Raw genomic sequence first — 26,052 nt, forward strand, 5'->3', positions numbered from 1 at the left:
GAACCTTAGTAAATAAAGGTGTAATTCTAATTCCAAACAGATGTATTGTTATTTCTCTTAAGCTATTGGCCCTTCACTGAGGGGGGGCACTTGATGGGATGAGCACTGGGTGTTATTCTATATGTTGGCAAATTGAACACCAATAAAAAAAAAAAAAAAAAGCTATTGGCCATTTAGGTTTTTCTCCAAATATAGGGGCAAGAGTTGTGACTTGATGTCCAAGCCCTATACACCTCCGCTGGGGTAGCTCACAGCATCTCACGCTGAGCCTGCACCCGTAGGACTCTTCATTCCAGCCCCTGCCCTTCCCTAGCTCAGTGAACACATGACGGGGGCCAAGCCAAAATCTTAAGAGCCATTTCTTATTCCTTCCTTTCCCCTTTCTCCTGTATTTATCTACTTGACTTCCGCAAGTCCTGGTAGTTCTACTTCTGAACCATATTCCGAGTCTGTGTGTGTCTTCCCACCTCTACGGCTACCATCGGGGCCAAGCCACCATCCCCTCTCACAGACTACGGTGTTCACCTCCCACCCCGACCTCTTGCACCTACCATGTCACCTCCTAAAATCTATTCTGCACATGTATTCTGAATGACCTTTTTAGAACACACCAGCTATCTGTCAATTGATTATTCAACTTAGGGGGTTGTTTTCTCTTATAAATTGTCCCGTTTGCAGTTACTGCATTTGTTCTCTTACGTTTACTTCTAAATCCTAAGTAGAACATAAACTACCTCAGGGAAAGCAAAAAATAAATATAAACAAACAATACAGTGGCTGTGCCACTCTCCTGTTTAAGTCCTCCAGTGGTTCCCCATTACATTTACAGTAAGATCCAAATTCCTTCCCAGGGGCCCCAGAGGCCCCAGAGGATCCCGACTCTGACTAGTCCCTGGCCTCACTTCCTCCGCTCACCCCGGCGCACCCCTCTCTGCTCCCTCTGGCCTTCTTTCTCTTCTCTAGCAGGACCAGCTGGCTCACTGCTGCTGTAGGGTAGCTTTGCTCTTCCCTCCACCCCCAACTTCTTTCTTGGGAATCTTGAACTGTCCAAGATATCATCTGTCAGTTCTCAGAGCAAAGGCATTTCCTAAGAAAGATTTTCCCTAACTACTCCTTCTTTTTTTCTTTTTTAAGATTTCTTTATTTTATAGGGGGAGAGGCAGAGGGAGAAAGCATCCCCAGCAGACTCCACGCCGAACATGGAGCCCAATGCGGGACTTGATCTCACAACCCCCCGGAGCTCACGATCTGAGCTGGAACCAGGAGGTACATGCTTCACCAACTGTGCCCCCCAAACACCCCCCACAACCACGTCTTCCAAGCTAGCATGTATCTGCCCCGTCATGGTCCCCATGTGCTGCCTTCATCATGAGGGGATCAGAACACGCGCCCCCAAATGTGCTGGTTTGCATACTGATTATTTAGAGCCAAAGGCAATTGCAAAACAGCAGCTGCAGGAAGGGCCCTCTCCCTTCTCCCTTTCGAAAAAGCAGGGCATAAACTTCCCGTGAGAAAGATGCCCTGCTGGTCCCAGGAAGCCTCGAAAGTTCTTATCGCTGGAGATGGGGAGTTGATGCCAAGATGAGCCTGCACAAACGAATCTTATTTAGGGCATCTTTGTCTTCGATTAGCTTCCCTCCCACGTTTCCTGGTCGCTTTCCCACGACGCATCGCCCCTGGAGGCCCAAACCTCTGCCCTTTGTCTAGTCGCTTCTTCACAATCTGTCACCTGAGATCGAAGGATCTGGGATCGAAGGTACCAGGTCTTCCAGCTTCGAGAGAAAGGAAGAAGAGTGTGAGGATTGGAAGAAAGGGAGGGTGACCTGCGGGCAAAGGGCCCAGCGAGCGGCCGGCAAGACGTCCAAGTGCAGAGCAGATGCCAAGCCTGAAGGCCTGGAAGCGCAGCCCCCGGGGAGGCGGTGTGGATAGGGCGTGGGGCCCACGGAGAGGAGGCGAGGGGACGCAGCCACCGCAAGCCATGCTCCGCTCTGTGGTGGATTCGAACCAACCCTTCCCACCAAATACCACACACGTCACTCCACCGAGGAGAAGAGTAGTCAAAGGAGTATTTTATTCTATACAAAGAGAAGGAACACAAGGGTGAAGTGGAGGCCTCTGCCGAGGGACCCGGCGCAGGGCCTCCTCAGGTCCCCGGGGAGTGGGCCTTCCCCTGGGGGTCCGCTGGGCCAGGTCTGACTCGGCCACCAGAGCAAGACGCCGATGCTCTGGCCCCGCAATCAATAGTTTACCAGTCCAGAAGGACGGATAAAGCCCTACTGTAGGGAAGTGCCCAAGCCAAAAACCAAATGATTTTTTTTTTAGACATAAACTTCTTAAAATGTAAGAGGTGTTACGCGCACAGACACACACACACACACACATTCTTTAATATACCGCTTCCTGAAGCGGCTTGTAAATTTAGAGTGTTTTAAATAATAATCGTAATAATATGATTTTTGGCCATTTCTGCCCTAAGCTACTATCATGGGAAATGCTTTTTGGGGATTCTTTTTAAAAATCGGTGTTTAAAAAAAGGAATATCATGAGGGAAATTATAAATGTAAAGTAATGTAAAAATAAATTTGATGCGAGGTACTCCCCTTGTCCAAGTAGGCCTGTGATAGGACATGAATTGGAAGAGATTTTTTTAAATTACTTTACCTTTTTGTCTCTAATTCATTTGCACATCACTTGGCGTCACTGGTGTCAGTTGATTATCATTGTGGTGACCAAGGCACACTAGAGTTGGACAGCCTTGGATTCAAATTCTGGCTTTAGAGTGCCCTTGCTGGCTGAATCAATCTCCAAGTCAAGTTTTTGTCACCTACAAAATGGGAGCCATAGAACATCTGGTACAAAATAACATATAGTGCACAGTCCTAGTAATTATTATGAATTACATGAATTCAATAAATATTTATCATGTACCTTTGGCATGGTTTTAGGTGCTAGGGGTGGGCATTAGGGCTGCCTGTAGGATTGTACAGGCTGTGCACAAAGCAAATCCACAAGCCATCATCTGCATCTTCCTTCAATGGAACAATATACCCTGAAAACAGTAGGATACAACCTGGGACTCATATTTAGTTGCCCTAACAGTGGAAAGTAAAATGGGGAAAGCTTACATTCTAATGAAAGGAATTACATTTATTATTATGACTTGACACTTTATGAAAACCCTATTATTCCACATACACAGTGAACCAGTAAGTACTATTTAAGCCTTTACCAGACATTCAGTGCTATGCCAGGCGGAGTAGGCAATGTGGAAGTGAAGGGTTTGCTTTGCCTTATTTCTATAATTGAGCGACTTAAAATCCAGTTGGAGTCAAAATATACAAAATATATGTAAATGCTGACCTGCATATAATATAATTAAGTATAGGCAGACCTCACTTTATAGGCCACGGCAATGTGAGCCTATAAAAATGACCTCTGGGGATCCCTGGGTGGCGCAGCAGTTTGGCGCCTGCCTTTGGCCCAGGGCGCGATCCTGGAGACCCTGGATCAAATCCCACATGGGGCTCCCGGTGCATGGAGCCTGCTTCTCCCTCTGCCTGTGTCTCTGCCTCTCTCTCTTTCTCTCTCTGTGACTATCACAAATAAATAAATTAAAAAATTTAAAAAAATAAAAAAAAATAAAAAATAAAAAAATAAAAATGACCTCTGTAAGCTAAAGCTGCGCAAAGTAATCTTAATAATCAATAGGGAAAATTACAATTATTCCAAGATCTTTAAAAACTTCTGTGAAAACATTAAACACTCGTTCAAGGTCAGTTATAAATGTATTGGGAAATGAAAAAAAAAGAAGTAAAAACTAAAATTCAGTAAACAAGAAGTCAAAACCTTAAAAACATTGAGAATTAAAGTATTTTACTTCCTTGTGAAACAGCATCAAGAAGCATTTCAGCAGCACTTGCTTTCTTCTCATCATCTAACTCGCTACACATCTTTTCGATGCCCTGGCAAAATTGTCACATTCCTTTCTAAATCTAGATTCGCTTCCGACACTTTATCCTTTGCACACGTTCGGTGCCCTGAAATACCTCCAAGAGTTTCTTTAACGTAAGTATTTTCCTGGAGTCACTTCCTCTGGGACATCAGCATCCCTTCATCACAGCCACTTTCTCCACTGATGTCAGTAAGTTGGCTTCGCCGAGTGCCTGGCTGCACGTCCAGAGGCTCACACCGCCCTGGTGTCAACACCGCCACGGCCAGCGATTTCTTCTAGAACTCCATTTCCATCGCATTCAGATTTTACTTTTCATTTATTTGCCTCACTTCCATCTTTGTTGGTCAATTCATTCACTCCTTTGATGAACTATTCCTGTGAAATGTCACAGAGGGTTATCACTGGGAAACCAGGAGACAACCGCACACTTTGCTCTCTGTGGGTGAACTGAATAAATAACAGATGCAAGGTGACCATACAGACCTTCAAGGAAGTGATTGGTCATGGATCATGATTCACATCTGTTATTTACATAGTGATTTGTGTGCCGAAGTGCTAGGAGCAAAGTTTGTACTTCATGCAAATACAGTGAAGACGCCATACAGCGCGGTGACTAAAATCTGAACTGTTATTGGGGCACTTGTGTTCCTTAACTTCAATGCAGTAATTGAAATTCATGCATACCAGGGTGCTGCGGCCGACCGCCTGTCCTAGTTATCTTTGTTAGTTCTTAGCATACATCGATAGAAAAACATGTCCCCGCGATAGAGAGCTATTTCATCTGTTGTAAATGAATGGGATTAAACAAGGAAGGTTGACAAGAGTAACACGTCAAATGAGGTGTTAAACGTTTATCTTAACGTAACCTAAATAAAGCTGATCAACATCTCCTAAATCATGAAAATTAGAACACCTAGTATACGGTAGCATAACATTAGAAGCCGAAGTCCAATGGCTTGAAGTGTTTTCTGACACTTTAATCCATCTTTTTTCCCTTCTATTTTTGTCTTTTCCCTTTTCTATTGAAATTCAGATACAGCTGAATGTAATGTATTTTATTAAAAATAGCAACACAGAATTTGACTTTTATAAAGGTATTTCTCTATTTCCTGCTCTTTTTTTTTTTTTACCATTCTATCATTCGATGTATAGAGGCAGAGAAAGCATCCAGATATTGTTTTCTACTCTTAATAATGCTAATATCATTATGAAGCCGTGGGAATAAGACTGCTTTTTTCATGTTCGTGTTACACGGTGTAGATTATTTGAAGGTACAATTTGGCATTTTGAATAGCAAATGTGGTCCCTGTTGATACAAAGAATAGCTCGAAACCTCCCTCCTGCCCTCAACTATCACCTCCAAGGCCTCTCTAATTTTGAATTTCTTATTGCTTATAATAGATATCTTACAATGCAGTACGGGTCAAGATCTTGATAAATTCTCTCCTATTTTAGTTATCAAGGCTGCTTCCAAAATGGCTTCCAATTCTGAAACTTAAGAGATCCTCACAACAGTTTTCCTCTTCTGGTTGGTTTTTTTTTGTTTTTTTTTTTCTGTTTTGTTTTGATTTTGAGGAAAATCACTATTACTTTTGTAAGCATTACACATGTACCTCAATGCTCATCACGAAAAATTCAAATTCCTTCTTCAAGGAAATTCTGAGAGACTTAGGCCATTCAGGAAAATTTGAAAGTATTTCTTTCAATTATTTTAAAACTACTTCCAAATTTTTTTTTGTTTTGATTTTTTTTTCTGGTTGTTTTGACTTACATCAGTTCATTGTGTTTAGTGTTTATGATTCTCATTTTCCCCTCTTCGTTTCCATCATTCCTGACGGAATCCCAATCCTCCCTTATACCTGGACTTGTACAAAAGCCAGAGCTCCTGATCCCAACCCATGGGCACTCAGCAGTCAGAATAGATGCTCATCCACAGATTCACCATTTTTGCTGCTGTTCTTCTGCCCGCTAAAAGCTACAGCATTCCCCCCAAATTAAATGTATTCCATCAGCTTCCATTCAAGAATTTCCATTATCCACTTCCTTTTCTTTTGAATTTATGCTACTTTCTTATCAGAAATGATCTATATATAATCAAATTATGCAGCTTCCCTGTGGGAAACCTCATCACTCCAGACTCCCTCTGGGAGGGAGTGTCCTTCTAACCTTTTTTCCTATCATCCTTGCCACAACTCACATTTCTTTCTGTTCTTTCCACCCTAGGCCCATTGCACTAGCCTTCTTCTCTGTCTTGAACGTTCTTAGCTCAGATCATTGCCTGATGGCTTCCTCTCATCATGCTATCCCCGCAGAGGAGTCTTCCCTGACTGTCCTGTCTAATGTGCATTTACAGATGCTACTTTCACATCTTTCAATTTTATTTTATTCGTAGTACTTTATATGATTTTTCGCCTGTGCCACTAGGGAAAAAAAGTTCCCAAGAACCCAGGTGGCTCTCTTGTTCACTGCTTTATCTACAGGGCCTACAATAGCGCCTGGCACACAGGAGAGCCCAGGAAATATTTGCCGAATGAATTATGGTGATAGAATTTCTACTCCCTGATTAAGCCGAGCCGTTCTGGGCATTGTCTTACATGTCCATTTGCAAATTCTTGGTTATGTGTTTTCTTCATTCTGTTCTCCTCTACCTAAATCCCCTTTGTTGTTATCTTTTATCGATTTGTATTAGTCACTTCGTTCAAAATCTAGCTCAAATGCCACTTGTAAAGTCTTTTTGAATTCTTCCTACCATGAGCCCTCTTTTATTTCTTCTCCCTATAACATTTGCTTTCACGATATCATCTTGTGCTTTTAAAAAAAACCTCTAACATATTGCTTTATAACTACATTTTGTTTGTTCCTTCTGAGTCATCTAATTGTTTTCTTATTGAGAGAAGTTGTAGTTAAGTGACAAAAGCTTTGGACTGGAAGTCCTGGAGAACGATGCTAAACTGCAGAGAGCCCGTTTCCCGCACCTGCAAAATGGAAGAGTTGGTCTAGATCACAGGTTGCAAAATGCCTGCCCTCAGGTTGAATAAGGCCCACAGATGTGTTTCATTGGGCCTTAGTGAAACTCAAATTAGTTAGCAATGTTTAAAAATCGGGAAATTTTTGGAAATCTTGGAATTATAGATCAGGCAACAAGAGACCTACATTTCTTATTTTTAAAAGATTTTATTTATTTATTTATTTGGGAGAGAAAGAGTGAGAGGGAGAGAGAGCGGTGAGGTGAGGGTGAGGGGTGAGACACAGACTCCCCACTCAGTGAGGAGCACGATACAGGGCTCCATCCCAGGACCCTGGGATCATGACCTGAGCCGAAGGTAGATACTTAACTGACTGAGCCACCCAGGCGCCCTGAGACCTACATTTTTGCATGGTGACAAATCCATTGAGGAGGAAAGCAATTATGTTTTTTTTCTTAAGATTTATTTATTTATTCAAGGGAGAGAGAGAGAGCATGTGCATGCATGAGTAGGGCGAGGGGCAAGAGGAAGAGAATCTTCCAGCAGACTCCCGGTTGAGTGTAGAGCCATACTATTTGGTTGGCTTTTATAAAGAAAGACTTCTATCAAAATGGAATTCAAATAGTAACCCTAGGGTGTCACTATAGTGTGCTATGGAAAATTTAACTCTGGACAGATATCAACCAACTGAAATTTCAGTTGGGCAGCAGAAAAGAAACGTGGTTCCTCGGTCTCTTCCCTCTGTGTGTAACTCCCACTAATGGTTCGTTGCAGTTATGCAGGCGTATCAGGAGCAGAATGTACTCTAGAGATGGAAAAATATTGCTATTTGTCCTCCTAAGTAATAATCACGTGTTCAACAGCTGGAACTTGCTGGGACCCTCACTTATTACAATACCGATAACTACGTTTGCTTTATTCCCACAAAACCACAAACTAATTGGCATGGTTCAGGACCACCATATTTAATAAATCCCATTATTCTTTTTGCAACAATTTATTAACTTTTAAGGAGAATACATCACACTAAAATATTTTCCATGGATTAACAGCAATAGCTAAAAGATTCCACACACACACACACACACACACACAAAAGATTCCACACCCAGGTTGGGCTTTGCTTGGTAAACCAAAGTGGATAGAAGTCACAAGTCTATTGCCCAGGGCAGATTTAGTACCCTGTTGTCAAAGACTACCGTCTGAACACTTTCTTCTCCATTTTTCCATTTCCTAGTATAAAGAGTACTCATAAATGACATAAACATTTCATGTGAGAAAAGATTACATTCCTCAAAATTTTTCTACATTAACAGAGGACATAGCAGATATTATGCCATTCATATTAATACTAAAATAAATCTTTTTTATGAAGTTCGGATAGCCGTAATACTTGAAAAACATTTAGCAATTTACGTTTATTCAGATCATGATATTCTAAAGAATTAAAGGGCAAATACATTAATCTGATTAAAATATTTTAACATTTAATTTAGACAGTTTTAATCTCTGGTTTTTTTTATAATGTGTGCAGGGACTGAGCTGAAGGGTACTTTTGTACTATCTACGAAAAAAGTGGCTTAGTAAGTAAATGAATAGTATAAATAATATTTGAAAAGAAGCATTTACTTACCAAAGAAAATAACTTGTTTTCTAACACTTGAGATTTCTTTTATTTATAAAACGCTCTATTCAAAATGTAGGCAAGACCAGAACTTCTTAGATATGCTAATCATTTTTATCTATTTACTGAATCTGGGCCTGAACTGCCAGCCCTTATTAGCATTTTTCTGGTTGCTGTATGTACTTGAAAGTAATAAAGCTGCATGTCCTTTGAAATGGCCCAGTTTTCAGATTAGTGAATTTTCTGTATGTATTTATGTTTTCTGTATGTATCTATATGTATTTATATTGGGTTTGAATGATCTTCATTTTCCATTGGTGTCTAAGCCATTGCAAATATACGGTTTACATGGTAAAGAAATCTAGTTGTGCACAACAATGAAACATGAAGCAGCAGTCTTTCTGCAAGCTGTGTGACCTTAACCTCACTAAACCTCAGTTTCCTCATTTATAAAATGGGGGTGAAAATAGTACCTATTTCCTGGGGACAAAGGCGAGATTAATAGAGATAAGACAAGCATTCTCTTAGTAAACAAAATCTACATTAACGTCTCTCCCAATAGGTGTCCAAGGTCCTATGTAGCGAATTATGCATTTTCTAATTCATACTGCATTATCCCCATTTTGCAGAGGAAGCTACTGAGGCTCAGGGAATTAAGAAACTTGCTCTAGATCACACATGTCGAGGAATGAACCTCCTTACTGTTTCTGCTCATAAGCTGTGAGCAGAGCACTATTCTTCTACAAAAGCAATCTCAGGAATTCATCTTAGAAATTAGAGTCAAGGATCATCCATGAGTAGTGACTGCAGTTCCGAGACTGGTCTTCCTACACACTTTGTAGGATCAACGTCACTATTTTGAGGTTGCACCCTGTGCAGGGACGTGAGTCATCGCCTACCCGTCCACTCCTCCACACTCTAATGCTCTCCTTTATGAATTAAGTCCTAAGAATTCCTGTCTCATCACTCCCCAGAGGTGTTCACAGCCATCTCTGACTTGAATTTCACCCCCTAGTTAATAGCTTTCTGGACTCTTCCACGAGGCTGGTCGATGGCCACCTCAGCAAATAACTGCACATCATTAGAGAGGAGCGAGAGATTGTTTGGATTGTGGAGTAGTTTACAAATGCTGCATTTCCCAGTATATACCATCCCATGACCCAGGAACTGTGGGAGGACACAGCCCTGAGTGCAGAGGAAATTCCTCATAAAACATTGTTTCCCTGGGGCCTTTCCCTGACTACCTGAAGGTTAATGGAAGGAGCATGCTGACGGTGGCGGGGACAGCGGTGGTGGTGGTTGTTAAGAGCAGTGGTGACAACATGGTGGTGGAAAGACTTTGCTCAACCACGTTGGCACCTCCCCTGGAAAATACTGGTATGAGTGTAGGATTTCATTCTATCCTGACAATCTGAACTTACTTGGTCAATGTTTTATAATCTTTAGGAACCACTGAGCTTCCTAAATAAACAGTATCTCCCTTTTCCCGGGGTATAGTCTTCACATGTGTGGTATTTTCTTTCTCCTTTAAAATTTAAAACATCCTCTACCATTCCCTTAAAGCAAATGCTTTTAACTTAAGACCCAGGGTCAAAGGAAACCATGCCATATGAATTCAAATAACCCGATTCCTGGGAATCTCGGCGTGGCACCCTGCTAACCAAACTGTAAGCTCCCGAGTGGATTAGCAGTATCTTATGGAGAATGACAAATGTATGTTTGTCGTGTTGAATAACTAAAAAAAAAAAAAAAAAAAAAAAAATAGAGGAAGAAATGGAATTTTGCAAGATACGTTACACCGACAAAGATAGGTCAGGTTGTGTTTGTGGAGCTCGGTGCTGCTCTGCCTAGAAGCGAGAGGTGTTGTAGGTGTGCTCGGCTGGGCCCAGGGAGGCAGGCCAGACCCAGGGGAGGGCCACGCCCTGTGCAAAGGCCCGGTGCGGCCTCCAGAAGCTTGCGGCTGACTGAAGCCTGGGCAGGGTGCAGAGCAGGCTCCCGGGCTCTTAGGGCCTTGTCTAGTCTTGCAGCCCGTGACCTCAGGCCCGTGGAGGCCTCCTTCCCGGACCCGCGAAAGGGAGGAATGCAACCCCAGGACCTCTGCACTGCTCCTCTCCCACCCCCCGCCCCAGGCCCGGGCCCGAGCCGGCCTAACGCAGATCCTTTGCTCTAGGTGTGGTTACAAGAACAAAATTATTATAATTACTGGGCGTAACTCTAGTCGCTGCATCACATCTACCCCTAAGTGTGTGCCCCACATTTGCACGTCTGTTACCAAGAAAAGAAGGTGACTGCGGGGCCAGCAGTTCTGCTGAAATGCTGACTTCCACACCGTTTCCTAGAGCCTGTCCTAATAATCACCTACAAAGCTACAATTTTGGCCACCTAAGCCAGGTCACGGAGTCTTGGATCTCGGGGTGCCTGCCCCCACGCCCGTGCCCCCCGTGCTCCCTCCCTCCTGTGGGTCCACCCCCGCGGCCCTCGGTCAACCACCCGGTACAGGCCCCACGGCCCCTGCGCCGAGCAAGGCCAGAGGGAAGAGAGTGTGAAACACACCCTGGACTTCCAAGACCTCGTGTGGAAAATAAAAAAAGAATGTAAAATATCTCATTCGCAACTTTCAATATTGCTTGCGGAGCAAAATGAGAGTATTTTGGACATATTGTGTTAAATAAAAGATATGAGTAATATTAATTTTAGGGCGCCTGGGTGGCTCAGTCAGTTAAGCATTGGCCTGCAGCTTGGGTCATGATCTCAGGGTCCTGGGATCCAGACCCATGTCGGGCTCCCTGCTCAGTGGGGAGCCTGCTTCTCCCTCTGCCTCTGCAGCTCCTCCTCTTGTGCTCTCTCCAGCGTGCATGCTCTCATTCTCTCGCTCTAATAAATAATAAATAAAATATTTTTAAAAAATAAAAAAATAGGGATGCCTGGGTGGCTCAGTGGTTGAGCAGATGTCTGCCTTCCACTCAGCCCAGGGCGTGACCCCGGGGTCCTGGGATGGAGTCCCACTTCGGGCTCTCCCCACAGGGAGCCTGCTTCTCCCTCTGCCTGTGTCTCTGCCTCTCTCTGTGTGTCTCTCATGGATAAATAAATTTTAAAAAATAAAATGAATTTTACCTGCTTTTTAAAAAAATTCTTTTTTAATGTGGCTATTAGAAAGTTTAAAATTACAAATGTGGCTCACATTTGTAGCTCACATTATATTTCGGTTCATTAGTGGACTAAATAGTTTCCAGTCCTTTGTGTTAATATGCTTTATTCAAGAAAAAGCATCTCCTTAGACAATACCATCTAAAGATGTTTAATATTTTAATGTAATTATCAAATAGTTTCAAATGAATTATCAACTAAATTATGTATTTTTTACTTTTTAAAAGAATGCATTTATGTATCCACAACAAAGCCAGTTGTACTGGAAATTCAAATCCATTAAACCATAGGACAGATGCTAGAACAAACTACAGTAATACAAAGGCATGTAATAAAAGCAGTGGTACTGACCTCTTTTTGTGTCATGGGCCCATATTATTCATTGAACCAGTATTTATGATTTATCTACTGTATTCCAGACTGTGCCAGGCTCTGGAAATACAGCTGATAAACCTGATGAAAGTTTTAGACCCTCTCCCCAGGGGGAAAAAAAAAAAGCATATATAAACACACTTACATACTTGCATTCCATTTTTGGCTCTGTGAATCTTCTGAAGTTCATCATGAATCCTAAATTAATAATTTCTAAATCTGAAAAAAAAAAAAAAAAACATGGACCTTAGGGCCAGCCAGATATGGGTTCAAATGCTGGCTCCAGCAGCTCTGGGGTAGCCCTGGGCTGTATTTATCTTCTCTAAGTCCGGTTTCTTCATCTACAAGGTAGGTACAAATTGTGGGGGCAACAAGGATCAGCTCTGAGATATTTAAAGGCCTCTGTTACACATTCCTCCCTAAGCACCTCCGTAGGTGTAACAGATGGTAACTATTATTTCTCATCTTGTGTTAGGCAGGGAAGTGGCCCAGAAGAAAGGTGAGTTAGAGAATGGATTCTTTAGTCTGAATCTTCTTTTCTATGTCAAGTTCTTGATTCATGTAGTAGCCCTAAGCGTTAGTTGCTGAAAAAATAAAAGAGCTTGGTTCTCCAACCAAGCCATGACCTTTGAAATAAGATGTCCAAAAATGGTGTGTGAGTAGTCTGGGGTAATGTGATCTACAGAAATGAGAACACATCTGCCCACACCTTGAGCGATGCTCTGTGGTATGTGCATATGTTTTTCTGTGGTTTGAAAACAAATTTCTGTCTCTGCAAATCTTACAGATGAGTTTCTGTTTTGGGGGGTTGCTTTTTGTTTGCTTGCTCATTTATTTAGAAAACTGTCCTGGTATGTATATACTTCTTACGGGCAACCTGAAGGCCACCTCCAGCAGGCACAAGCGAACTTTGGGATGAAAGTAGCCTTAAATGAGTAAGAACTTGGGCTAAGAAGCTAAATGCCATGCTATTTCTACACCACTTGTCCTTCCAATGCTGCACTCAATGGAATCGTCCATTCTCCAAATCACTAAGTCAAAGGTGGAGTGATTCACCAGCTACCAGCAGGTGAGGGTAAGCCAGCCTCATCATAATTTTACAGACTCCTCTTTCCACTCATGAAAACAAGTTATGTATGGTATTTATGTACATCTGTGTTGCTGGGCATTTTCCAAATGCCTTTTGGAGAACATTAAACAGGAAATTGATGCCACGGGGCAAATATTCATTCTTCCCATCCCCTCTCACAAAAACAAGTACAGATTTGCTGTGGCTAGACTGACTTCCTGCAGGGTGCTGTAGCTTATTCGATTTTACACTAGAAGGAAAAAAAAAATACATTCTCTGTTTCAATTTAGGGCATGTTGAAAATGGCTAAAATGCATAAACAAAAAGCTTCTCTCATGAGAGCACCGAAGTATAGAATTCAGCGCTTTATAAAATCACATAATTCAAAGGTTAATGATTGTTTTTCATGCCTATTGATGAAAGTAAATTCGTATTACACTGGACGCAACAAATTCAGCCTAAACAGCATGTTGTCTGGTTCTCAAATGGAAAAATCGTTAAGCATATGGCCGTTGTAGCTTTTCATATAAGGATGGCCTCTCCGTCTAACCTGTTACCGTGGTCTTTGGTTAATGTCCTCCTCAGCATCTGCTTTTCCCTTTTCACTTTCTTATCAGGCCAGAAACTATTTTGGGATCCATGAGACTCTGGAAGAACGTAATCTACTTCCAGCCCCAGGAATAGAGGATGTGACTTAGGTTAAGTTATTCAATGCGTTATCTCTCCTAGCCACAGAGATTTGTTCAGAGGCATGTGACCTAAGTTTATCCAATCAAAGTGAATCTTGAGGTTTTTGCTGGGAAAACATTAGTCACTTTTTCCTGATGGACAAGACCACTGAAGCAGTTGGCAGCCACCTTAGGGTCATAATGGGGACCTAATCCATTTGCCTAAAAAAAGCAAATACCACAGAGGGCAAAATAGAGAAGCTGAAAAAAAAAAAAAAAAAAAAAAAGGTCCCAGATGTCATCGTTTTACTGCTAGATCAAGTTTTGCCTAAAGATCTATCTCTGGACCATTTAGTAATATAAACCATCAAATCCCCGGTATTGTTTAAACTAGTTTGATTCAAGTTTTTTGTAGTTCGCAACCAACGCTTTCTAACTGCCATACCTACCTGTTGGAAGACATTTATGAAAGAAAAGTAAGCGGACAAGGAGATAAGCTAATGGGCTACTATTAAGGTTAATTTTAGAACTGATTACAGAAAAGCAAGACCAGTAAGGAATAAAGAAGTGATTGCTACTTTCCAAGTGATGAGTAACCACCACAGCAGTGTGGGGCAGGGGAAAAGCCAATCCATGGACTTCTTCCAAGGCCCAAGCAGAGTGGGGACTTAGCAGCAAGAAGGGTCTGCCCTCAGCCAAAGCCGTTCTTAACTCACTTCCTCTCCTTCAGCTACTACTGTTGAACTCCTCAGCAACACATGCAGTGTGCACTTAGCAGTCATTTGACCTCCATCCTCCCCACTGGTCTTTGCCACCTCCCTCTGAAGAATTATATATTATTATTATGTCCCATTTCATGGATGGGGAAACTAAGGCCCAGAAACCTTAAGTTATATGTATGATAAACAAGCAATAGAGAACAGGCTCAGGTGTCAGATCGCCTTATTCTAAAGCCTATAATCATTGCCCTACAACATACCTCCTTGAAGATTATCTTTCTGTATTATATGTGGTAATTGGGGTCATCCAGAGCAAGGCCTACAGGGATTTGACACCTGCCTTCATCCTTACTGTTCCTTTCACCAAGAGTAATGAGAGTTTATTTTGTCCACGCGGTCACCATAATTTCTTTCAGCAGCGCTCCATGCTCTGAAAGTATCCCCTTTCTACCTCTTGGGACCATCAAAACTCCCATTCCCTCAGTCCCAGAAGACAGCAGATTGCAAGGAGGGGTTTTTCTGAATCAATGCACACCGAGGTGGGAAATACTGGTAACACGTGGGGGTATTGATCCTCCCTCTGAACAGAAGTACTTTGTGAGCGGGCGCTTGCAGACGGAGTGACTTCTCCTGAAGAGGGTAATCTCCCAGTATGAGTTTCAGACAATGTGGGCTCCATCCAAGGTGGAGGCACAAATACTTTGGGTAGGGGTCCTTCCTGGTTGTCTTGCTACAGAAACCACTTCTCCCTTCACCGACTCACAAGGCCGCACTGTGCTTCAGCCCACAGTGTTCGGAGAGCTCTGGATACACCTTGATCCTCGTACGGAGCTACCCTTTCACCAGCCTAACGTGGGCGCCGTCACTTGCAAAGTAATTCCTGACATCTCAACACGGTGTTCAGCAAACACTGCTGAGCGATTACCGTAGGATGCCCTATGCAGCTTGCAGCCACTTTGACAAAGACGCCATGTTCTTTAGGCTCTTTCAAATGACAAGGTACAGGAAACTGTAGGAGATGGAAATTACTGGAAAGATAGTGGGGGCGCTCTGGAGTTATGAGAAGCAGCTTTTAGCTGGCCAGGTCTCACAGAGAATTAGAACACGGGACAGCATGCATGCGGCAAGAGCTTCTGAATGCCCTCGGGATACAAGAGCTCTGGTCATCAGGTCATCTGGTCATCGCCTCAGGCCTGTTTATTTATTCTTGCTCTAGTGAGTCCACTATTATTGTGACTTAGCTACTATCTATCTTCATTCATTTTCCTTCCTCTCTGACCAGCTCTTCCTGCACTTCATAGCTTCTACTACCTCATTGGTTCTGATTCTAAGGCTCCGAGAGAGGCAGTCCGTTTGAGTCTGTTGGGAAGTGTCTAGTTCTAAGCATCTATTTTGGGTTCAGCTCTCAAACCAGGTACCCCATGGGATCCCTATGGACCAGACGCCGACCTCTGGTTAGTTAAATCAGTCCTGAAGTCCTAACCACAGCAACCTTCGCCAGGTCCCTGGGACTCTGAAGAATCCACCTGAGAAATTTCCTTCTCTGCTTACTTTAGCAACAATCCTTTCCCAACAAAAACAAAAACAAACAGTGAGGCTATACTAGCCAGGGCAGAATGACAGGTCACTGCATGTTTAGTGGTAATTTGGAAGAAAAAAACAGAATATTAGGGGGTTAGGGTACTAAGTACTGAAAGCAACATGAGAAAAATAAGGCAGCAAAATTGACTAGGCTACTAAAAAACAGGATCTCATTTAATCAAGACCTAAAAGGAGTTTTATATGTTCCAAACACACCTTAAGGACAAGATAATGGGGATTCACAAATACAGTTCACAGAAACATGGGACACAAGAGCTGGAGAGTTCATGGCAAGTCACTTGTCCAACTCTCTTATTTCATAATTGGGGAAAGCCCATAAAAGTTAATTGACCAGTTAATTAATCCACACAATTAGTGGTGGAGCCCTGACTCCTGAGTCATGACCAATAAACCACTGGTCTATATTTCTGAGCTAGTAGTGAATTTTTCTTCCTAAAGATGGGCTAGATCACATTTAATGCTCCAAGGGCTCTACTGATTGTCCGGGTGAATGGGGACAAGGGCAAATAACAAAGTTGGGACATAGTGGTTGAAGGTATTCACACACGATAAGGTCCGTGTTTTCTACAGGAGCACAGGATAGAATGAGATGTAACAGGGGAAAAAAAAAACACTTTAGAATGTGAGATTCAAGTGTCATTCCTGCCACCAGGCAGCTGTGTGCGCATGAACCACTATCAACTCTCTGAGCTTCAGGCTCTTTAACGGCTAAGGGAAAGTCAGACCAGAGGACCACTTAGACCATGTACCCCTGACTCCTCCAGTTCTGATCATTCTAGGGATGATAGCACCTACTTTTTGAGGGGGAGCTCAGAGGACCAGGAGTACTAAACCAGCTAATTGCCAGTCAACTACATTGATAATTTTTTTTTAACGATTTTATGTATTTATTCATGAAACACACAGAAAGAGGCAGAGACACAGGCAGAGGGAGAAGCAGGCTCCCTGCGGGGAGCCTGATGCAGGACTCGATCCCAGGACTCCGGGGTCATGACCTAAGCCGAAGGCAGATACTCAACCACTGAGCCACCCAGGTGCTCCATACATTGAGAGTTTAATAAGTTGTTCTCAAAATTATCTAAAGGCAAGTGGACAAAGGGATGAATGTGTCCTTTCATAGAATCTTGGCTTAGACTTGCCATCTCTGAAAATACTCAGAAAGGCATTTAAAAATCATAACATTTCACACAGAAAAAAAAAAAAAACTACAAAACCCCCTCTCTCTACAGTGCACCATATATGGAGACATATTTAAACACATAAGCATTTTTTTCTTTCTGTGAACTGAAAATGGAAAAGACATGACAAGTATCCAGTACACAGAGTGGCATTTTAATATATTCTCTTAGTAATAAATTTTGATGGATGGAAACTAAAAGTGGATCATGTAGAGAGAAGGGTCTCCCAGTTGGAAGTCTTACTCTGAGAAGGCTAATAAATCTTTAGGCCACTTGTGGGGTCACTGCAGATAGTCAGACCCTAAACAACTCTAGGATGTACCAATCGCATCGAGTCTATGTGGGTCATGGCCTGGGAATGGTTCACTGCACAGGCTGCAAAATGGCCCTCAGCGGCTCCGACCATGGGAGGGCTAGTGATATCCTTCAAATCCCATGTTGTTAAAGGGTGCTTTGGGAGCTGCCCATAGTACTAGCTCTTCTCATGATATTTCAGAACAAGCGACTATTCAAAAGAACAGGCATATGGCAAGCATGTGGAAATTATTGCAATTGGACAAAGAAAACATTTTCATTTACATAACCAACTTTCAATCACTGTAACATCCAGTTATTATGTGAACATCCAGTAGCCAGAAACTGCCTGGATTTTAATCTCAGCTTTGGCATCTACTGCTAGCTATGGAAGCTTAGGAAATGCTACTTAATCTCTCTGTGTATCGGTTTCCTCATATATAAAACGGGGTTAATAATAATACATATATCATAAGGTTTTTATGAGAATTGAATTAAGTGTTTCATATTTAAAGAACTTAGAACAGTGCCTGGCGCATAGCAAGCTCTATGTGTGGATTTGTTAAATAAATAAGGAAAAAAATACAAGTAGGTATTTATTACCATTTATGACCATTCCAGCATCTTCTAACTGCTGGGCAGAATGTTGTATTAGCCACGATACATTTTCAATTATGCATCCAACTAAAACATTACTAAGACAATAATTAAACCGAGACAAAAGTAACATATTGATAATTGTTTAAACCTCTCCTTCTGCAAAATAGATTAGACATGAAACATCTGAGTTAAAGAACTGCATGCTTAACACAAGGTAGTATTTTGGACTTTAAAACAAATGTGTAAGTTCAGTATTTGGAACATAAATTAGATTGTCAGACAAGGTGAAAGAGAACATCCAAATGAACACTTTCTTATAGGTTTTATTTCTTCTTCCAAAATCATAAATATAAACTGATTACATAAGCTGACTGCAGTCCATTTCATTATAAGAATATATGAACTCAAAGAAGTTAATTTTCTCTTCGAATTTGGATTTATTACACAAAGAGCGTAACAACAATAATAGAAGGAAGGAAATACCATTAACACTTACACCCTAACACATCAATTGTTTTCATTTTTCATTGCTCCTTTCTCTACCAAGTCCAATTGCCTGCCTTTTTTTACATAGTGGTTGAAAAAAAAAAGTAAAATGCTCTGTAAGCCTCAGTCATCTGTCCTCTTCCCTTATCACACCACACACTCCCTCTGGGAGAAGCTTTTATCCATTCAGTAAATATTTATTGAATACCATTCACATGCCAACCACTGTTACAGGTGCTGGGGATATAATGATGACCAAGACAGACAAGGCCCCCGTCCTCAAAGAACTTAATTCTAGTTCGGAATAAATATGTAAACCAATACATAAATAAATAAATTCCAGACTTTCTAGGGTCAGAGGAGGCTCCTCTGAGGATATTTAAGCTGATAGAAGAAAGATGAGGTGGTAAAAGCCATGCAATGAGCTGAAGGCATCACGTACAGCACACGCAAAAACCCTGACATGGGGAAAGAGCTTTGCATATTTGAGGAAGTGGAGGGAGGCCAATGGGAATAAAATTGGCCAGCAGGGACCTAAGAGAAAGGCAGGAACCGCTTCATAGGACCTTGTAGGCCATGGTGAGGAGTTTGGATTTTATTTAAAGTGCAACAAGAAGACTTTGGAAGATTTTAAGCAGAGGCAGCATGTTCTGTGCTCTTAGGTTACTCTCATTGCTTAGTGAAGAGTGAATTATGGTGAGACAAGAACAGAAAGAAAGAGACCCATTGTAGTCGTGAAAGCAAGAGAGGATGGTGACTTAGACTGGGATGATAGAGTAAAGTAGCTGGATTCAAAATACATCCTAGAAGCAACACCTACACAGGCTGAGATTAGATACAGAGGACAAGGGAAAGAAGACTCTAGAATGATTGGGATCCTTATTTTGGGGGGTTAAGCAATTGGGTGTATGATGGAGGTATTTACTTCAATTGGGATAGGATCATATTTAGGAGTCCTTTTTTGTGGACATTTAGTTTACAATACCTATTTGGAGTTAAATTGGAAATGTCAGTTATGCAATTGGATCCATGAGTCGGAAGCTCAGGTCAGTTGTATATCAGCACATTGTCACATTTAAAGCCATCGGACCAGAAGGGAAGTAAGGAGAAAGAATTGAAAACCAGGCCCCGTGACACTCCAACTTTTGGATGTCAGGTCGAGGCCAAAAGCCAGCTATAAAAACTGAGAAGAGTTCATTAATTTGGGAAGGAAATCAGGACAGTGTAATGTTTCTGAAACCCAGAGCATAAATTGATTCAAAAAAGGAGAGAGTTCTTATCTGTGTTGAATACTGTTAATAGGTCAAGTAAAGTGAGAATGAAGAAAAACCCGCTCAATTTGGCAATATGGAGAGTTCTGGTGATTTTGGCAAGATCACTGCAGTGGCGTCCTAGAGATTGAAGCCAGAATGGAGTGGGTTGAGACTGAATGGATTTAATGCAATTCCAGTAAAAATCCAAATAGAATATTTCTTAAAAATTGACAAACTGATTCTAAAAAGCATGTAGAAAAATCAAAGGGCCAAGAATGGCCAAATTACTTTCAAAGACCAATGGAGTTTTTTTCATTTCAGATATTAGGACTTGTTAAAAATCTAAAGTAGTTATGGGACATTGACATATATGGACACGCAGGGCAGTGCATGGCAGATTAGTCAATAAATGGAATCATTGATTATCCATATGAAAATAATAAAATTCGATTCAATGTCATACTATTCTGAAATACCAATTTGTAGGTGGCTTGAGAATGTAAAATAGATGACACAGTTTTAAAACTTGCAGGAGAAAATTTTATGACCTCAGAGTAGAGAAGAATTTCTTAAATAGGAGACATAAAGTTTTAACCATTAAAGAGAAGTCTGATCAATAAAAATTAAGAACATCTGTTTCCCAAAAGACAGCATTAAGAAAGTGATAACTCATACCACAGACTAAGATAGGAAGGAATGTGTGTAAGAACTATAACTAACAAAGGATTAGAATCCAGAATACCTACACATCTCCCACCAATCAATATCAAAAGACAAGGGACTTGATAGCAAAGGCAAACGATGCACAAAGGCATTTTCACAGAAGAGAATTCCCTCATGGCAAATAAGACACATGAAAAGATGTTCAACCTTTTTAATCCTTAAGAAAATGGAAATTAAGATGATAATAGGATAACATTTTATATTCACTAGACTGGCAAAATCAAGAAGTCGGGCAATACCAGGAGGTGGAAAGAATGTAGTCAACAGAAACTCTTAAAAATACTGCTGAGAATTCAAATGAGTTTAACTAACTTGGGAAACTTAGTGTTATCTTATAAAATTGAACAGTCATATAGCCTACAGCCCGGCAGTTCCACCCCGGTGTAAACCCTAACGAGTCGGATGCCATGTTCATTGTGTCACTGTTGGGACTCGTAAGAACAAGAAACAACACAAATATCCGTTGACCACAAAATGCGTTAATAAATTAGAGAATATTCTCACAATTCACTATATTTAAATGTGGGTGGATGACCTGCAGCTACCTGAAATACTATGGAAAACTGGAGTTCCGCACACAGAGTATACCAGTTTGTGAACCTCAAAAACAAGAAAACCATTCATTATACTGTTTGGGGCTATAGCATTCCAGACCCATCCCAAGGTACCATAGTGGCCCCAGGCAACCACTAGGCTTCTCCTTGGAGCAGTTTGAACAGGCCATAGCTGGAGAATTGAGGACTAGATTTTTCATTCTAGGACTTAGAAGTCTCAGGAGGTGCACACACACACGCGTGCACACACACACACTCTCCCAGCCCTGCCCAGGTCTGACCCAGACGTGGGGGGTGAGGAATGAGCAAGCAAGAGCACTGGAATCCGACGTGCAGTTGGTTCCTCCTCTCTGCTGGTGAAGGCTTTTCTTTTGCCCCGAGGAACAGCGACTCTACCCTGTGGATTCCTGCTCCTCGGAACCAACTCTGGTTTCTGGACTCCTGATAAAGCTCTCGGAGTTTTGAGTCCATCTTTTTCTGTTTCAAAAAGCCATACTTCTGCAAATCAAAAGGGCTTGTCCTCAGGCTATCTTGTTTCCCGAGGGAGGTGAAAACACTATTTTGAAATTCAAAAATGTAGGCAATGACCTATTTGTTCTGTGCTATATCAAATACTCCCCTTCCCTAGGACAAAAAAGCCTCAAATCCAAGGTTATTCTTAATGACTATGAGGGTAAAAAAACAAAACAAAACAAAACTCTGAGTTACCAAGAGGGAAAAATATAACAAGAGGTATTTTAAAAATATTATCTCGCTGTGCTCTTTAGCCCGGGAGGCCCTGCCCGGGGGCACAGGGTCCCAGGCCGCACGTCCGCAAGGGCTGTCCAGGGCTCCGTCCTGGGGGTCCCGGGAGCACCAGGCCCCGCGACGGTCGAGCTCAGGGCTCGTGGGGTCTTTCCCCCCGCGGTGCCTCCCCTGAAGCTGGCTTCCTCACTTTGTAAGGTTCATGTTCTTCACCTGGAGGTTAACCTATTTGCTGTTGGCTCCACACCCACCTTCCCTTCCCTCTTTTGGGATGTTGGGGTTGACACTATGCAAACCTTTCTCCTTTGTCCGCAGGATTCCTTGTCAAGAGGGGGTGCTCCCGGAGCCCCAAGGCCTGAGGAAGTCGAAGGCCCGGGCTTTCCTATTTGCTCGCTTTTCCTGTAATGTCACCCAGCAGTGACCCTTTGTCCCGACAACAGCAGTTGTTTCCAGGCTCCAGTTGCTCGGGGCACTTCCAGAGCCGCCTTCACCCCACCTTCCTCCCAAACCCAACCCCGGCGCCTGGCCACTGTCCCCTCTGAGGCCTGGGTCCCCTCTGTGTGTCGCCGGCTCCAAGCTCCCGGATTCTGACGACCCCAACGTCTTCCTTGTTTGCTCAGACCCAGGAGGTGGTTTTTGCTTCTTGAAGCTACTGTCTCCATGAAACCTCAGTGTTCCCTTTTTGTATTTTCGGTTCTCTCTAAGAGCCGATGAACTAATTCCCTGCATTAAATTTTCTCAATTGAAATTCTTAGTTTGTTTTGTTTTCCTGACTGATTTATCCTCCGCGAAGTGGTGGGTGGAAGAAAACGCCGCCCCAAAACGTGCCACTTCAGCCTCCCCAGGATTATTTTGAGCTGAAGGCAACGGATGAAGAAACAGATGGGGACAAAGCTCCCCACCCCCTCCTGTTTGCCTGAAAGCAAGATATAAATTTGCTAAGGTGTCCTCCCACCGCCCCCCACCAGGAAGCCCAGAAGTTAACCACCCCAGGGAATCTGCAGAGCAAACTTGACTACCTAGCCCTTATCATCCATTAGTTCCCCATATATTTACCTTCCCACAGTTTGCCACCCCGGGAACTCAGTCCTTTTCCTTTGTCTTGTCACTTTCTTAAAAATTTATTGTGGGTTTGCTAAAACTCTGTGAAGCCCAAATTCTAACTTGCGTGTCCTTTGAGTTACTCACCAAAGTACTCGCGTGGACATGGCCAATGCACGTAATGACTGTTCTCTTAGTCTTATTTGCAGAGCATCAGCCAACAACCCTAAGGTGGGTAGAGGGAAGACAGGGTTTCCTTCCCTGTAGAGGACTCTCTGGACCGGTTCATCCACTCCCTCCCGGTCAAAGCATTTGTTTTTGTGCTTCCATAGCCCCTTGTAGATGGCTCCTTAGAAGGGCTGATTGTCACAGTATTACATTGACTTTCTTATCTGACAGTGTCCCACCACGAGGGGGGTTAGCCTCTAAAAGTTGGGATCAACTTTTATTCATCGTTACCATTCCTGTGTCAGTCACAATGAATATATGCTCAATAAGTGATCCTTGAGTGGACAAATAACCAAGTGGATAAATGAACACATGACTGTAGGAGTCACGTATTTTGTCCTGCTAAAACTTACAACCACCCCTCTTTATCCGCGGAACAAATCCTCTGGCCCCTTTAATCCGGCCCCCGTCTTCCTCTCGGTTCCGTCTGTCCCATCCCTGTCTTCCCAGCCCTTCTGAACGCTTACAGCTGCTCCCAGCACACACGTCTAGCCGTCTGTCTCTGCAGTCAGTCCTTCTTTCTTGGGATGCTTGTCCATGCCTGATTCCTCTACTACGGCGTAAGCCATTTGAGGAACTTCTTTATTTCCACTGCCCAGGAGAGTCCTAGGATGCAGTGGATACTCAGTGCCTAATTATTAAATGTGTTTCCGTATTGCTGTAGCTTCCATAATTATCAACTTGGATTCTTGCACACTACTTTGGGTAGGTCATATGCCACGATTTACTTAACCACTGCTTTATTACTGGATTTACTTAACCACTGCTTTATTACTGGATATTTAAGATAGTGTCCAATGTTCGTTATTACAATTAATGCAGTAGAACAATTTTTTCTGCAAAGAGCTTATTTTCTTGTAAGGAGAGTTATTTTTTTCTTTTTCTTAGAGGAGGGTAGCATATGAGTTATTAAAAAAAAAAAAAAAGGAGTTCTCACTTTTCTCAGTTGGCATCAGTGATAGTGGGCCTAAGTTCTAGGGGATGCTTTTGGGGTCATTATGTCTTCAGAAGGCCAATGAAATAATTTTACTCGCAATAATTCTAAATATTTCCCTAAAGACTCGCAAATCAAGATGTCAGTGTCCAAGTATTCCAGACCCTGTATACCCGTAGGCCTGAAACGTCATTGTCTCCGGCTTCTCTTTGAGTACAAAGAGGGAGGAAGTAAGTAGGTGGCATTTGACTCCAGGGATGGGGTGATTGAGGTTTGAGGAACAGGATAATATATAATCAGCTTGTCAATAGAAATTAGAATCAACTGAAGCCACCATCATTGAATCATACCAAAGTTTTTTTTTCACTCTCTTCATCTGGAAATGTCCTAGAAATAAAGAAATCCCTTGATATGCAAAACAAACACTCATGGAAATCTAAGTACGAGTCCCCTCTATTGAACTTTTGTTTCCTGAAGTGGTTTTCATTTTGTAATTGTGGCTGCGTCTCCAACTGCAACACGAAGTCCAACCAGATCCCTGCCTAGGCCACCTCAGACCACTGTGCTTTCAAATAAGTTGAGAATTTCCAACTTAAAGAAGAGAGAAGGTAGACAGAGAAGAAATTAAGGGGGAAGAGGTGTGAACCTAAAAGTGACCTGACTTCTAGCTGTGGGAGGGCGGCCTTTCTGGACCTGCGTCCTCATTTATAAATTGGGTAGAAGATCCTCAAAGTCCTCTCGAACTCTGAATGTCTGTGACCTTGGGTGTTTTAGTCCTGATCATGGGCAGAAACCTCAACAAAAGCCCCAATTAGTTTTTGGCTTTCCTGAGTCTCAAGAACAAACAGCGGAGCCTAATTCCCTTGCAGGTGCAACTCATCTTGCATCCTCCTATCCATATTTAAAACAGAACAAACAAACAAACAAACAAACAAAAAATAGCACAAAGAATTTAACTGCTGTGACTCCTCAGGAAATCTTTCTCTGTTTCATCCATTATGATTTGTACATTCCTCCTCCAAATCTATGTGGAATCTGACTTGAACTCACTTTGCACTCTCTGTTGACATAGAATCCTGAAATAAATCTCTTACAACCTGCAAAAGACGACTTTACCCAATTTAGCTGATCCACAGACCTAATCAGGAGAAACCTAACAGAAATGAATGGCTCCTTACAACTTATCCAGACCGTTTCTAATTTTATATATATATAAAATAATATATAAATTTTATATATAATATATATATATATTATTACCTTAAGAAATCCACTTCAACTTGGAGAAGTTGCTCTAGGCCATACCACACGCCCTGGGCTTCATTTGCAGATAATAAAAGGACCACTTATCTCCTCTGTCCTTCAGGTTTACCCAGATTTATCAGAAGAAAAGGCCCCATACAGCTCTGGGTTTCATTTTTTTTTTCAGCCAGCGAGTTCCTCCAATTTCCTCTCCAAAAGAACACGCAGCTGTTTATAAAATGCCTCTATTTAGGACTCCTCCTTAGGAGGCAAAAGGAAACCTCAGGCTTCTATCGTGTTTCGGCATTTTGCATCTTTGCTTTTAGATAACAAGTGGTAACAAGCGAGGGACAAGAATAAATAACATATTCCTGTTTGTGAGGGGGAATAAAAGAGCAAAACCAATGCCTCCACCCCTCCCGAGAGGGATGAGTCCTCCGTGGGCCTCTGCTTAGGAAAGGTGTTCAAAAGGCAACCGACCCTCTTTGCTGCCTACACGCTGGCGAGGAGCCAGGAGCCGCAGTACAGTGTAGCTACGGGCAAGCAGTGTCTTCAAGGTGAGGGGGGGTCGCTCATTAGGGCAGCCCCTAGTTGGCCATCTCAGCTCTTAGAAGTGATGCTGGACGTTCAAAGCGATGAGAATCAAGCAGGACTGT

The 26,052-nt window shown here is 42.3% G+C and overlaps 1 long non-coding RNA gene across 1 annotated transcript; it reads right to left on the minus strand.

The window, feature by feature from the left end:
- Window positions 1-3,796: 3,796 nt before the first annotated feature.
- Window positions 3,797-25,520, minus strand: LOC140614407 (uncharacterized). The gene is made up of 3 exons (XR_012015272.1): window positions 25,415-25,520; window positions 12,207-12,280; window positions 3,797-4,327 (listed from the first exon to the last, which is right to left on the minus strand). It is a non-coding gene; the product is annotated as an uncharacterized lncRNA (long non-coding RNA).
- Window positions 25,521-26,052: the final 532 nt, after the last annotated feature.

Source organism: Canis lupus, chromosome 22, assembly GCF_048164855.1.
Source record: "Canis lupus baileyi chromosome 22, mCanLup2.hap1, whole genome shotgun sequence".
Lineage (NCBI taxonomy): Eukaryota > Metazoa > Chordata > Mammalia > Carnivora > Canidae > Canis > Canis lupus.